The sequence below is a fragment of the Lipotes vexillifer genome, unplaced genomic scaffold (assembly GCF_000442215.2).
Source record: "Lipotes vexillifer unplaced genomic scaffold, Lipotes_vexillifer_v1.1 scaffold251, whole genome shotgun sequence".
NCBI lineage: Eukaryota > Metazoa > Chordata > Mammalia > Artiodactyla > Lipotidae > Lipotes > Lipotes vexillifer.
Window position 1 is genome coordinate 837,093 of NW_006770868.1, and position 7,095 is coordinate 844,187.

The 7,095-nt window shown below is 48.2% G+C and overlaps 1 protein-coding gene across 5 annotated transcripts in view; it reads left to right on the top strand.

Moving 5' to 3' along the window:
- NFATC2 (nuclear factor of activated T cells 2) overlaps positions 1-7,095 on the top strand; it is a 158,776-nt gene that overhangs the window by 39,317 nt on the left and 112,364 nt on the right. The window lies entirely within an intron of this gene.

Here is a 7,095-nt window from a genome sequence, read left to right on the forward strand (position 1 = left end):
GGAGCACAGGCTCCGGACGCGCAGGCTCAGCGGCCATGGCTCACGGGCCCAGCCGCTCCGCGGCATGTGTGATCCTCCCGGACCGGGGCACGAACCCGCGTCCCCTGCATCGGCAGGCGGACTCTCAACCACTGCGCCACCAGGGAAGCCCTGAAATATTCTTGATTGTATAGTCTAGTTACCCAGGAACTGCTGACTGGTGCCCACCAACCAACTCAATTAACCAGCCCTTTAATACATTTAAATTAATTTAACTCTTTTAAATTTGCCTTAAAGTAAAAGTATTCTATGATAAGAATCTGATGGTGCATCAAAACCCTTTAGAGTAGTTGTAAAAAATGCAGATTCTTGAGCATCCCCTGAAACTACATGACACAAGTACAATTCAGACAAAAAACAAACATACAACCCCCTAACCCTAAAAACCCTAAAATCTTCACAGGTAGCTTTGAGTGTATATACCTGGTTAAGGACTTTAATGATAATATTAGGAACTTATAAATCCTGGCAGTTGCTTTTTCTAAATCTAACATCACAGCCTTTTGGGGATTTTGTTTCCATTTGTTGCTTCTTTTCATTTACCGCAAGTCACATTTTACTATTTCTTTGCATGTCTAGTAATTGTTGACTGTATACTGACATTGTGATGATGATGTGTACTGGACATTGTAGAGACTCTTGATTTTGTTATCTTCCTCTAAAGGTAGTTCAGTTACTGGCTGATCACATTGACCTTTTATAGGCTTGATTTTACCCTTTGTTAAGGTAGACCTGTGGAAAGCCCGAGGTGTTCCCCATGCCCTTCAGGTTTATGGGGTTAGCCATCAAATTCCTTCTTTTGTGGATATAGTTGAGGCTAGGTTTTAGACCATGTTAGGGCAGGTCTAAAGTAGCCCTTACTCTAAGGCCTGACCTTACTCTTAAGGCCTAGTCTTTTTGGATGCTTCGTGGGGAGGTCACTCCTCTCTGGTGGGCTGGAATTCCAATACTCCAGGCCTGCTCAACCTCTAGTCTCTCTGTTTCCCTTTTTACCCCATAGCTGCCTCTCTCTGATAAACTCTGCACATTCTTTCCCTGTGCTTACACAGCCCAGCCCTTGGCCAAGGACTTGGGGAGCTCCCCTAGCACCTTCCTCCTCTCCGATGCTTTACCCACAGATCCTAGCTGCTTCTCCAGCCTGGGACTCTGAACTCTGTCTCCCCAACTGAGCAGGCCCACTGTGTTCTGCTTGAACGCCGCTCCCTGCATGTGGGAGGGAAACTGTCCCCAGGCAGAGAGCTGCAGTGAACGTGGGCTCACCTCCTATGTTTCCTTTCTCTCATGGGCTACAGTCTTATGCTGCCTGCTGTCTAGTGCCTGAAAGCAATTGACTTATCAACTTTTGTCCTATTTGATAGTTGTTTATGGTGGTAGGGCTGGTCTGGTACTATTTACTCATGCTTGAACACTGATTTTTGGAAAAGAAAGTCTTCATATCATTATCGATCAAGGCTTATCTGCTCTAGGATGGGAACCCCTTGGCCTGGAGGTGGTGTTAGTGTGTGCTGGAGTCAAAGCCTTTGGTTGTAACAGAGAGATAAACTCATTCAAAGCAGATTGGAAAAAGGGGATTATATGGGGAGGCTACTGGGGTAACATATCATCAGGTCAGGAGATTCAGCTCAAGAAGAACTTGGACTCATGGTCATGAGTCCAGGGTTTATTTCCTTGCTCAGTCAGTCCATTCAACAAGTGGATTCGTTCTGCAAGCATTTGTTGACCACCTACCTTTTGCCATACACTGTGCTTGATGCTGAGATACAGTGAAGACTGAAAGAGAAGCAGTGCTTAGCTTCTCTAGGAGCTCATGATCTCGGGGTGTAAAGTTATTGACTAAATAATCACGCAACTGATAAAATTATAAATTGCGGCAAGTGGCAGGAAGGAAACGCGCGTGAGGCTCTAGGCGTGTAAAATGGAGGAGCCAGTGTAGAGGGGGGAGGATTTCCCTGGTAAGATTTCCTTGAAGAAGAGACTCGGGCGGAGGATGATGCGTAGAGGGAACAGTATGTGCAAATGCTTAGAGGCGGAAGGAAGCAAACTGTGTCAGCGGACCTTGAGGAAGCCAGACTTTGAAGGGCCAGAGGGAGAGAGGAGGGGGCCTGAGCGGGCAGGGCCCGAGTAGCCATGGGGGAGAGTTTGGCTTTTACCCTGAGATGGGAAAAGCAGGAAATAAACAAGGAGAAGCTTTAGGAGGCTCTGTCCATGGTGTCTATCCTTTCAGGGCTATGTGGTATCTTTGTTCTCTGATTATTCAGCAAACGTTTGTTGAGCACTGCTATGTACCAGGCATGGTTCTAGATTCTGGGATGTGGTATGAACGAACCAGCCAGAAACCCTCACCGTCATGAACTTACAGTTCAGCAAGATGATGCTAATAATAGTTAACACTTAGTGAGCATTTACCGCACGTCAGACCCTATTCCAAGTGCCGTCTGTGTTAACTTATTTAATCCTCAAAAAAGCCCTAAGAAGCAGTTACAGTTATAGGTCAAGGAGATGTCAAGGAACTTGTTCAAGATCATAGCTCTTGAATTGTGGACTCAGGATTTGGATTCAGGTGTCTGGCTTTGCCTGTTATACAGCTTTCCTCGTCTTTCACATCACTCTGCAGACCAGCTTTCCCTGCCGCCTCATTCTCACCAAGCAGGGAAGTCCTGGTGGAGAAATGCCCACCAGGCCCTCCTGCCTATCGATTTTCTGTGCTGTCCCTGTTCTAGCCCCTCACCAGCTCGTTGGAGCCCAAGTCCTGACCCTCAGGGAGATTCTGATTGGCCCTGGGTGGGGAGGGGAAGGGTGCCACTCTCTGGTCCAGTTAGCTTGGCCAGAGAGGTCAGACCATGTGCAGTGCAAGGCTCTGCTCACCCATTCATCAGGGGCTGGGGCCATGGAAAGTTCCAGAGAAGGGAATGGGCTGGACGTGCATTTCCGAGGATGCCCGCTACACTGTGCTTGATGTTCACGCCCCTTCTTCCAACAGCTCCCCCGGATCCGCCCCTCTTCTTGTTCGTAACTTTGAAAACTCAACGTATGACTTAAAAATCTGTAGCCATATCCTCAAAAGACACAAAGTGAAGTCTTAAAAAAAAAATCATTTGAATAGATTGGGTTCTCTTCAAAACGAGATGTGCTAACCCCTGATTTTTAACATAGGAAGTCAGTTTTTTTAAAACTTCTTTGAAAAATGAAGAGAAGAGGGGACTTTAAGAAGACAAGGGCCCTTAACCTTTAAGTAGGTGCGAAAACCCCTTTCGAAATCCGGAGGGTTGCCCTTTCATTCCCAGAAGAGCAGCGAAGCCCTGTTTTGTACCTTGCCTAGATGCTTCTGCTGGTTTCTTTCTTGATCTCTGTCTCTCTCCTTATCTCTCCATCTGTTTCTATTTCTGTACTGTACCATGGCTCACTTTTCCCCCTCTCGATGATTGGTCCTCACCTTTCTCTTTTTTATTTGCCACACTATAAAACTTCACTTTTTTTTTTTTTGCATGCCTAGTGGTCTTATGCTCCTCTTTATATGAAAATAAAATGAGTACATGACCATTTCATTCTCTTTCTTTACATGTAAAATTTCATATCTTAAGCATATGCCGTGTTCAGCTGTTTTTCTTTCTTTTTGCTTTCCTCTCTCTTGAATGTCACTTGATCTTGGAAGAAAGTTTGTTCCAAACCTTAAATGCTTTTCAGATCTCATGACTCATTCATTCGGTGAACATTTTGTCAAGGGCTTGCTGTGTGCCAGGCACTGTGCTAAGCGCCAGTAGTGTGATGATGGGTGAGATGGACACAGTCCCTGCCCTGATGTAGTTCAAGGGGCACCGGATATGCCAAGTAGACCAGGATGGTTGGTGTGACCGTTGCTGAGATGTGGGCGTGTCAGGGAGGCCAGACGAGGGCCATCTGGGATGACACCTGGACTCCAAGGTAGAACATGACAGCTGATTAGGAGTTCATCTGTTGGATTCACAACTTGGGGCGGGAGGTGGTGGTAAGGGCTTTGACAAAACAAACCATGTCAGGAAAGTACTACTTGGTTGACCTGCTTTAGAGGGAGGATCCCTCTGAGGAGGTGACTTACCAACTGGGGCCTGGAGCAGATGATTGAGCCAGCAAAGAGAGGAATGTTGCCCTTCCTCTGTCTGTCTCTGTCTCTTTTGGTGGTGGTGGGAGAGTGTTCCATGCGCAAGGCACGGCACACACGGAGGTCCTGAGGCAGGGAAGAACTTGGTGTGTCTGTGGAGCTGAAGGAGGGCCAGTGTCACTTGAGTTTAGCTTGGAGGGTGATGGTTGGCAGGACTCATAAGCCAAGATGAGGAGCTTGGGTTTTATTTCAGGGCAAGGGGAAGGGAGTGCTGAGTTTTGAGCAGAGGAGGAAGACGATTCCGATTTAATATTTTGGGCACCACTTGGGCTTCCCTCTAAGGAGTGGGCTTCTCTACGGGAGGAAGCAGGGAGGGGAATTTGTTAGGCTGTGGCAGTGCCGGCTGGAAGGTCAAGGCGGTGAGGACTGGAAGGTGGCATTGGGAGAGGAGGGGATGGATTCCAAGGTGTGAGCTTCGGGACTTGGTGCTGGCTTAGGTGTGGGGGTGTGAAGGAGCGCCTGGGTAGAGGGTGCTGTCATATGCCACGTGGGAAGACCTGGGAAGGCAGTCGTTTTCCTAGGGGAAGATTACGAGTTCAGTTTGGGGTGAGGGAATTAGGAAGGGCTTGTGGGGCAGCCAAGCAATGACGGCAAGTAGGCAGTTGGGTATATGAGTCGAGCTCAGAAGCAGAGTCCTAGACTTTCTAATGCTCAGGCCATCACTACAGGGCTTAGTGCCTATCCACTTGTAAGGATTTATTTCCCATACCCTCAAGAACAAGCTGCATCTCTCTAGAAGCAGTGGACTAAGGAGAGAACCAAAGAAGTGATTGCAGAAACAAGATTACAAACTGAGCGCTCGTGGGAGCCAGACGACGGAAGGAAATGACTGCCTTGGCCAAGCAGGGAGCAATAGGGAGTGGTGGGGAGTAGGGCACAGCACAGTATGTACCTTCTCTGAAGGAGGCAGCTGGTACTCAGCGCCCCTTGGTTATGCCATGTGGGAACCAGAGTTGCCAGGTTTCACAGTTTTTATTAAGGGGAGCTAGGAATCTGAATTTTTATGTGAAATTTCTGATTTTTATATTTTGGCTACTAAATCAAAGTTTGAGTTAGATTTAGCTCAAGACAAATATCCTCAAGTTCATAGCCTCTGGGGGTTAATAAGGACTGTGCTACGTTAAGGGTTATCAGTAGAAAGGGAGGTAGGAGAGAGGCTATGTTTATACGATTTCTAAGAATTGTCCAGTTAGGGAAGGAGCTCGGTTCGCAGCCAGACCCTGGACATTTCTCCTATAAAGCTCTAAATCCCGTGGAACTAGAGCAAGTTTATGGTTTTTTCTTAGGAGCCTGGGAATCTTAGTTCTTTGACGTGACTTTGACCTGTAGGGATCAGAGAAAGGGAACCACTTGATTCACCTTGAAAGAGCCACGTGCCTTTTGGTGGAACCCTGCCATCATTTCCTCGTTCTGTTTCAGGACAGGAAACAGTGGTCCTTTGGTGGACAAAACTGCCATTCAAAGGCAGCTTTGCAAGGTTGGGCTTTAAGCGTTTCTATAGCTCTTCAGCTCATGGGATCTCATAATACCCCAGCTGAGAGTTGCCTGTATAATGCCACTGTCATTTAATCCTTTCCCTGGCTGCTTCCAGACCCTTTAACCATAATCCTGCATAGAAATTCCCGGTAGAGGACACTTCATTATTTTCCTCATCCATCTTTGTGCCGGGGCTTTCAATAAACGTTATTCTTACCACTCTCTGGGACGTATTTTCAACTGACAGAAGGATTGGAAAGCCATCCTTTTCGTTAAAAAGTAGTCAAAATCTGAGATTGTTTAACCACAGCACACACCTCCAAAGACAATACTCCTGATTCTTTCAAACAGATGTTCAGACATATGGAGAAAACATGGGCAGTTCCTTTAGGAGAAATTCCTTGCAGATGCAGAAACCTGATCTCGATTTCATCCTGGGGAACAGTAATGAGCTTTGCAGAGAGAAGAGTGGGGGGCCGGGGCGCACCTGTCCAGGTTACCGCCTTCCCATCCTGGAGGAGGCTAGTAAAGTCTCCGAGCTTTCATCTCGTAAAACAGATTACGGGACAGTGATTTTCATCCTGTTGGATTTTGGCTTTTGTACTCTCTGCGACTCACTTTAAATTATATCTAAGACAGGGGAGAAAGAAGCCAGATGGGGTTTCCTCCTGACCAGGCGAAACTGGAGTCGTGACAGGCAGCCGCGCTTCTCTGGCAATTGGCTGGGCGTGTTGGCTTCCATTGACTAATAAAATTTTGTGCTCGGTGAGGCTGGCTCCACGAAACAGGAAGCAGGTCTTGCGGATGCTAATTTGTCTTGATCAGGGCTGCTGTGTTTACTTAGAGCTACAGAGGTTCGATGAGACCTGCAGAAGGAAAGGAGAGGAGGGGTGAAACAGCGATCCTCAAGCCTCAGAGGGGGAGCGCGTGCTCTGAGGGCATCGGGGGTGCCTTTTGCTCGTTCATTCGTTTGTTCGAATTACCCACCCAGCGCCTTCTAGGTGCTCGGCACTCTTCCAGGTGCGGGAATGCAGCCGTGAATAAAACAGACAGAAATTCCTGCCCCCGTGGCGCTGAGGTTCTGGCTGCAGTGAGATAAACAATACATCTAATAAATAGGAAAGTTCAGTAGTACGTTGGAAGGTGATAAGTACTATGGGAAGAGCTGCCAGGGCGAGGGGAATTGGGTGTGGTCAGATAGGCCTTCCTGCGAAGGTAGCATTGGAGCCAAGGGGGAGCTGAAGGGCCGAAAGGTCCGGGTTTCTGGGGGTGAGTGCTCACGGCGGCCTGGACAGCCAGGGCCACCCTGGGTGTGGTCTGGGGGCAGAGAGGGGGCCTGCGTGGGAGGGGCAGGCTGAGTCAGGGCGGAGGAGGAGGGGCTGGAGGCCCAGAGGAAAGAGGATGGGCGCGCTTGGGCCTTGGACTCGCAGGAAGGTGGGAGC